The following is an 8,859-nucleotide window of genomic DNA, read 5'->3' as shown; positions in this document are numbered from 1 at the left end:
TTATTCAACATGAGCAGAATGTCGACAAGGTTTTGCACACATTTGTAATGGAAACACAACTAACGACACATTGTGCATTTATTTTTCCTGCATCCTGTTCCGTTTTGTTGCTATTTCAGTCCAGTTTCGAGAAACTTTTGGATTTACTCAGAATTGTAGTTTACTCCTGAATACTGGCCACTCCAGTGACATTTAGACAAATCTGTGACTTGGTAGGCAGAGCAGGTAATTCCCCAATCCTGAGATCAGTGCTTTATCTCTGGTTTTTATCAGCACTCATGTCAAATTAATCTCAGACAGGAAACTAAAGTCCCACATTTCCTCCATTGTGTTCATCACAGCTGTAACTTGCACTGCGTGTGTGTACTTGACAGTTTTGAGTCATTATGTGTGAAAACGTGGTTTAAAATATTGTTTTGATTAGTTGTTTAAAGGAACATGACCTCAAGCTTTCTTCCTCATGCTTTCATTTTCTCCAGCCGCTTAATTTCAAGATAAAGAGAGACACGTCTGACCGCTCACATGCCAACAAATGGACATTTAGAAATGAGACAAAATCATTTGTGTCCATTCAAATGTAATGAACACAAAGACAGGAAATAAATGGAGAAAGGTGGAGAAAGAGAGAAACAACATAAACATAATATATAATAAATCCACCTACAACGTCACTGAAAAGTACACAGTACAAGTTAAAACAGGGTGTGTTTAGTGGCAACCACAGTCCAACATGGAGTTAATCTGAAAACGTCAGGACTCTGGGTTTTTGGGTTCCGTTTTGATCTTATTTATCATTTCGGTTCACGTTACGTTAGCCCTTCATGGTCTTTTCAGTTTTATTCTTTATGGTTATTTAGTGTGATTTGAATTGCCTTGTTGTTTTCCTCATCTGCAGTCCTTCATAGTGATTTTAGTTAGGTTCTGTTTTCTTATGTCTGAGTCTATGTTGAGCTTCTTTAGTGATTCTAGGTTATTTTTATTTCATCCTTCTAGTTTCTAGTTCTCATTTTGTCACTTTAGGTTTATTTAGCATTTCTTTTGTAATTCTAGTTAGGCTCTCTCTTTGTTCATATCTTCTGGTTTATAGTTCTTATTATGGACAGATCAGCCTTCTTTCTGTTTAGGTTTATTTATATATTTTCCTCATGTCTTTTTGTTTTCTAGTCTATCAGGTTTAGTGTTTTCTTTCGTTTTAGAGGTATTTTCAGTTCCCTGGTGTTTCCTCCCTGTTTTTCCCCATTATGTATCCTTAGCTTCCCTGTGCCAACTGCTCACGCCTGCAATCAATTATCTCATCTCGTTAGGCCCGTTGTTCCATTTACTCCCTCCCAGTATTCAAGCTCCTCTATCCCAGTCACAACTCGCATCATCCCATGTCTCCCTCCCTCAATCACCTGTTGTCGCCTTGTGTTTCCAGTTTGTTTTGTTGTTGGGTTCTCTTCCACCCCTGGATTGGTTGATTTTCTTCATTAAAACATCCACTTATTTCTACATCATGACAGGAAACCCCTGAATCCAGGCATCTGCGTGCGTCTGCATGCATGTATGGAGGGTTTCTACATAATCCATATTCAATAGTGGTATTAAATATTATTTTAACTAAATCTATTAAGAGCTGACAGTTTACCTGTGGGAAGATAGAAACTTTTAAAATTGGCTTTCTGAATGTGAAATCCAGCTACTAAATACAGACAGAGACGTAAAAAACAGAGGAAAAAATTATTATCTTAATTTTGACACTCCATATGTTTTCCAGATTTAATTATTTATACTTTTTACTTTGCTGAAAAGATGTAAGACAGTTTTGTTTATAGCCAGGAGGTGACTATTGGAGGCACAAGTCAGAGATAATAAGGGAGAAAACGCTGGTAAAGGAGGTGAGCCACCTGACGGGACTTAATTGGGTTGTCATGGACTTTACAACAGAAAAGTGTGAAGAGTAAAACCTTTATTCAGGAAAATCTGAGAAATAATCACACAGCGAGTCAAGATTTACAGAGTTAACTTCATTAGTTTTCCATAAATAAAATTTAAAAGACTTGAAAGTTTCTTTTTTACTGTCACATCAACCTCTCTGTGACAATGCTGGTGTTACGCTTTGGAAACATTCGTGTTTGAACATCAGCATGGAAAAGATGCTTCAACACTACTAAGGGTAGAAATTAGGGACGCATGCAGAGGCGGTCCTAGCTGTTTGGTGCCCTGGGCGAACCGCCTTTCAGGCTCAACATCAATCTCTACTAACTGAAACATGAGTGCTTTAAAATGCCCATACACTCCACTGTCTTTAAATAAACTTGTTCATAACATCCAAATCTGTAGATTCTTGTACCACATCCTCTCCAACAGAGATTTAATATCAACCAAACTATTTATAAACTAACAGTATTTCAAAGTCTGTTCTCTGAGCTACAGGGAGCCAGTGGGGTTCTGTGCTCTATCTCCTTGGTTTTAGTCAGAACGGCAGCAGCAGCGTTCTGGATCAGAGGCGGTTCAGGTACATCTATTAAGACATTGTTGTAGAAATCGATGCGTCTATAGATAAGTGCATGGATGAGTTTCTCTAATGCTGAGACATTAGTCCTCCAATCCTGGAAATGTTCTAAAAGGCCGACTTTGTAACTGTCTTTATGTGTCTCTGAATGTCCACCGCTACTGCAAACATCTTCACTGTGGGATTCCTCAGGGTTCAGATTTAAGGCTCTTTGACGGCCACATCACTGCTGTGAAGATCAAACTCAGATTTTATTTCAACTCTTTTTTTTTTTATTGCTTTTGATGTTTGGAGGGACTCACTGAAACTGTGCACAATATGAATGAGCGGAGGAGTCAGGTTTTCCTCTTACATAACATTTTCAGAAACAACCTCAAGACTTCTGTCTTTCCTGTATTGTGTTAGAGATCAATACTTAATTAAATTCAATGGAGCAAAAGATGACAGAGTTTTGAGCAACACTAGAAAAATTAATTACATTGTTGCTGCTGGCCTATAAAAGTTTCAATATTTCCAAGTTTAGTATTCCTGAAACCTGTGTTGAATTTTTTTTATATATAATTTGTATTTTTTAATGTAATACTTCTATGAATTTTTAGATTAACTTGAATATATGAGGTCCTTTTCTCATAAATGTGTCATCTCAGCTTATCATATTGATTATTTTCCATTTAATGGTGCTATGAATCCATTTAGTGGCCTGTTTATAATTAATCTACAGGAACAAAGTTTATTTGAAGAAGATTTTGCAGTTGAGCATGTGAATCGTAATGTTCAAACCTGACTTAATTGTGTTTTTAAGTGGAATGGTGCCATCTGTGATCAGAAAGGGACACAGCCGGTGTCCTGAGAGACATTTACGCTGAATAAAATATCTGGAACCACACTGTAAAAACTCTCTCTGACATCTGCTGTAAACGACAGCAGCAGGCCTCGATCATGGTCTCCATTTTGGAAACGTGTCTTTTGATTTTCACAATGCATTGGCCTCAAAACTGCAGGCCACAGCAGGATTAAAGATTTATCACTTCACATCACTTTCCTGTCGGTTCTGTAAAATTTCCTGCTGTCCATCACACCACAGCTTCTAAGATAAATCTCTAATAACTTATGGTTAATGAAATCAAGTCAATTTCATAATGAATAAATAATTATACTTCTTTTTAAAAAAATCTTATCAGAAGATTATGATTACATGATATGCTGATTCAGAATTTGCCTAATTTAGCCGGGTTTTTCTTTCTTTCTCTTTTCTTTTTAAAGAAAAAATATTTTTAAAGGTGGACTATTATGCTTCCTTAAACAGAGTAGGATATAAAACATGTTTTTTAAATTTTTTTTACAAAATCATTCTTTGATAATCTGATTTTAGTCTGCTCAGTTCTGCTTAAGATAAGCGTGTCTCAGATGAGTTGTTTTTAGCTGCTGCTGGCCAAACCCCCAGAACTCAATGTTTACACTCGTTCGTAAAAATGGCTGCAAAATATGTGAGCAATTACACAACGGTACATCTTTGAAAAGCAGAAGTGGAGCTTCCCGCACAACCAACATGAATGCAGCAAGTGGTTTCTGAGTGATATGTCAACAACAAAACTCTTGTCTTTTCCAGCAGCCATTGTACAGAGCATACAGCGGTGAAACCAGCTGACCAAACCAGCTCAAGTTGCTAGGTGACAGCTTCACTCGGGTTGCTAGGTAACGGGGCAGTGACTGCTGATTTGTGACATCACTTCCTGAGTGTAGATGTTGAGTTTTGAGGGCGTGGCCAGCAGCAGCCTACTTGGATTTAAAGTGACAGCGACCCTAAAACAGCTCATCTTAAAAGGAGCAGAAGTGGCAGACTAAAGCCATGTTATCCAAGAATGATTCTGCACAAAAAACAAGTAATAAAAATGTTTTGCAATGCCCATACACCTATCCTAACCTGTTCATAAATACAGTGTGTCAGATAAATTTAAATTTTCAAGAACTTCTACGACAGAATCTCTACTATACTAATTACCTGCACTTTAACAGTTGTACATTACTATTTCTAATGATTCAGTCTTTTCCTTTATGAGCACTTTGTCATTGTGATGGATACATTAATTGAATTTAAGTTCTGCTGTGACAGCACCTTCTGAATAACCTTATTTAAACATACATTTTCTTACCCTTTTAATAATTTGAGGGATGCTTACATCCAGATCTTTAGCAGTGTGGTTTTCAAAGTAAAATTATGCTTTGTTCTTTTGTTTTTTGTCTTGCCGAGTCTGCATGAATAAAAACATAATGAACTAAGTGTGTCAGATATCTTGATCAAGGGTTACATTATAGCTAACTGTCTCGTTAGTTTGACTAAATGTAATGAGAGATCTAGTAGGCGTAATGAGTCTATTTTTTTCACAGTGTTTTAATGGAGACCTGATTTTAATGTTTTCTGCCAAATTCTGAGCATTTTCTCCCTCATATTGCCTTCAAATGAACCATCAGAGTTTAACCGGGAAGAAAGCATTTTGTGAAACTGTCAGCAGGAGCCAGCTCTCCTGCAGCGCTCACACAGGGAAGCTCAGACTGGGCGTCGGAGTGACCAGGAAAAGCAACAGAGACGAGCCGCACAAGAACAGACGGATTTAAACAGACATTTTTATTTGATCTATGTGGCGTTTAATTTTTTCGCTCTCTGCAGACTGAATGTCAGGAGCTGATATGGTAAAACGGACAGAATTGAAGAGTGGAAGAAAAAGGAGCCATCAAATGTCGCCATGTTTTGACATTTGTTTCTTCATATGGACTCCCTGCTGACAATGTGATGTTCTGCTATATAAAAGCTTGCCAGTCATTTTCTACATCAGTGTAAAATGCCACAGTGAAAAAAATATACATTTCTGATTCAAAATCTCTCATAAGTTCCTTCACTGTGATTCAGCAATAACTGAAGCCTTCAATTTAATCGTACAGTCTGAAATCACCGTCTCGGTCCAGGGTGCCAAACTCGTTTTGAGCCAAAACTGAGATCACGAACCTGTTCACAAACTGGTGAAGTATCAATTAATTCTTCAAATTAAATAATTTTATTGAACATCTTTTCAGTTTCTGCAGGATTTCGTGACTCTTTTTATGATTTGCAATAAAAATCAAAATGTTTGTGATACCAATTTGGGAATACTTGTGATATTTGAACTTATTTATGACTGAAAATGCAACAATTTATTTTTACCAGCTGTATAGATCATGGACTACAATCTGACGTCAATTGAGGCCGAGGCAGCTGTTAGTACGAATAAGAACGTTTTTGACCATAAACTCCCAATTATGTATTTGTGTAAAAAATGTGTTTTTGGGTTAATTTCCACTATAATTCTGAAGTAACTGTAGGAACTGACTGATATAATTTGGCAGGAAACAGATAAAAACTGTGTTGATTTGATTGAAAACATAAAATTCAAGCACACTTAGGAGTGTTTAGTTGAGAACCTAGAGGGCCACATAAAAAGCCATGGCCGGCCGGATTTGGCCCACGCGCCTTGAGTTTGACAACATGTTGCCCAGCCAGGTTTCGCTGTAGTTCAGTTTATCACATCAGTTTGATAAAGCAGCTGAATGGAAATGTTACATGAAGTATAAAGAGGGAGAAATCCTGAGACTCTCACAGAGCGGGCAGCTAAGAATACACAATGAAGGTTAAAGGTCAGCGTGACTCTGATAAGGTAGAAAACCCACTGTATGTGTGAAGAATTTAAAAAAAAATATGCTCTAACGTGCACGGACACACTCACCTGGCTTAAAGCTTTTGAAGAGTAATGTATGAAAATGAGTTTTACTGGATGGCTTGCATCGGCCCGGCCATCCCTTTATCTCTGACTGCGTTTTGTTTATCTGCTGCTCTCCGTTTATCCGCCGCCCTGGCAGTCCTGTTGAAGCATCCCCGCGGCTTGTCTCCCGGACAATGATGGACACAGGTGGTCGGAGACGGCGTCCGCACGCCTCAGACCCCAGCACGGTCCCGGGGTTTCTGGCACAGGCCTCGAAAGCTTATCGTCTCACCACAGAAGTACTTTTTCATGCTTTTGATGTCGTATAAATTAGTTTCTCTGGCTCTTCTGTTAAAGCAATTTCTCTTTCCGCTGCTGTCAGAGAAAATCCCAGTGGAGATGGGTATATGATCCGAAATTTATGGGAGAGGCATTTGCTGCCACTCTCCTGTCTGCAGCTGTGACCCTGATTGACAGTCGTAAGAATAGTTTCAGATAAAACAAGGAAGAGTTTAATAAAATATAATTAATGCCGCTATCGGAGCAAATAAGATCAGGAGTGCAGGAAATAAATCACTACTTAGTTGTTCATGTTGAAAAGTTCATTCTGAAAACAAACATCAAATAAATGTTATGTATAGAATTTGTTCATAATTTTAAATAAAAATGACAAAAGAAGATATTAAAATAGAAAAGCCTTAGTATGGAACTTTAATTTATATTTTTAAATTTAACTTGGTTTATTAATTTCAAACTTTAACAGTGTATTTATTATACTTGGATAACTGTTTGGAAAAGAGGGAGAGAAAAAGTATATTTCTGAATAAAAAAATAATTTTATTATTGTACCTGTTGTAATGTTCTGTTAATTTTTTCATGCTTTTTTCACAGTCATTTTAAATTTGGGAATTTTAACAATATTTTTGGATGTTTTGTGTAAAAATCTAAAAAATGTAACACAGATTTTCATCCATCAGCTTTACTTTGTCCAAATACATCCCAGGATAGTCACAAACTTCTAAGTATGTATTTATTTGACCTATTTTCAAAAAGGTTTAAGCTCAGTCAGATCGGATGAATCGATGTGTCAGAAAGACAAACGTTTTGCACATACAAGCTGCATTTTCAAAAAAAAAACTCTGCTTATAAATACTTGACAATAATCTGCATATTTTGCCAAAAAGGAATAAAAGCAGTGGCATAAAAACCCCAGGGAGTTTTGAGAAGTTCAGAGAGCAAACAGCTGCCAACCAATAATTAAAATCTACAAATGATCATCAACAAAGATCGTTTGGTTCTGTGTCGACCTTCAGAACAACAACACAGTCAGATTAAAACCTGAACTTTCTCATTGCTGTCGGACCTTTTGTTTCCTCCTTCAGTTAGTCTCTCAGTTATCACCTCATTAGCAAGGCAATTCAAAATATATTGTTTTTTGTTCATAATAAAAGAAGTTTTAAAGTGCATATGATTAACTAATTAGGACAGAATAATTGAAAAGAAATGCACAATATTTTTCTATTTTGCACAAATTGACTGTAAGAAGATGAGTAATAAAACCACTCTTTCCTGTATTTTTTCTATTTGCTCAGCATTCCATGTTACATTGAGTAGCAATGATAATTCAAATTTAAATTTCTACACATGAACCAACACAATGCTAAGCAAAGATATGCAGACATATAACCAAATGGTTCTTTTAAAGGGTTTAAAGCCTTTTTCTTTTGTTTAGAATTAGGAAAAAAAAAATCCAGTTTGTTACACAACCACATCTGTTTAAATCAGGGTTTCCCAAAGTGTGGCCCAGGGGCCATTTGTGGCCCCACACAGCAGTTTGGCACTTCAGTTGGCACGTTTTGTCAATATTCAACATGAGAATTTCAATAACAAATTTAATTCTTCACTAACAGAAGGCTTCATAAGCATAGCATTTTCTTTTAATATAAGTGTTACTTTATATCCAGCAATATTTTACTAAAAACTAAAATTAATATAAATTAATTCACTTATTAAACCTGGCTAACAGAAGAGGTTGTTTTTATTTTTACTTTTCTTTGGTTGAAATAGACTGAAAGACATCCTAGACCAAATAAATGGAAATAAAAAAAATACTTAAAATGTTAGAAAACTGTCGGTACAGAAAAGAATTACAGCCACACACAAAAAAGGAATTACGACTCAAAATTTTGTTTATTAGAATTCTGAAAATTTTGATTTTCTCAGAACTAACTTTTTTCTCAGGATTCTGACTTTAGTCCCAGAATAAAGAATTTTGCCTTTTTTCTCAGAATTTTTTCCACAATTGGGACATTTCTCACACATTTTTTCTCAGAACATTGACTTTTCTCTCTCAATTCTAACTTTTTTCCTCAGTCAGAATTGTAATTTTATTTCTCAGAATTCTGAGTTTTTTCTAAAAATTCTAACTTTTTTTCCTCAGAATTTTTTCCAGAATTCCGACTTTTTGTAGTAATTGTCTTCAAAATTCATTTATTTCCCCAGTGGCCCTAAATCTCTTCTGTATGATTACCTTTTAGTAAGACAAAAACAAATTGACACTTTGTTTCTTTGTTGCTTAATTGATTTTTTTTAACATCACAACAAAATCATTTTGCATTTTAAGTCATAAAA

Source organism: Poeciliopsis prolifica, unplaced genomic scaffold (genome assembly GCF_027474105.1).
Source record: "Poeciliopsis prolifica strain line A6 unplaced genomic scaffold, Auburn_PproV2 SCAFFOLD004, whole genome shotgun sequence".
Taxonomy (NCBI): Eukaryota; Metazoa; Chordata; class Actinopteri; order Cyprinodontiformes; family Poeciliidae; genus Poeciliopsis; species Poeciliopsis prolifica.
The sequence above is the reverse complement of the archived record's forward strand: the minus strand, read 5'-3'. Positions refer to the sequence as shown.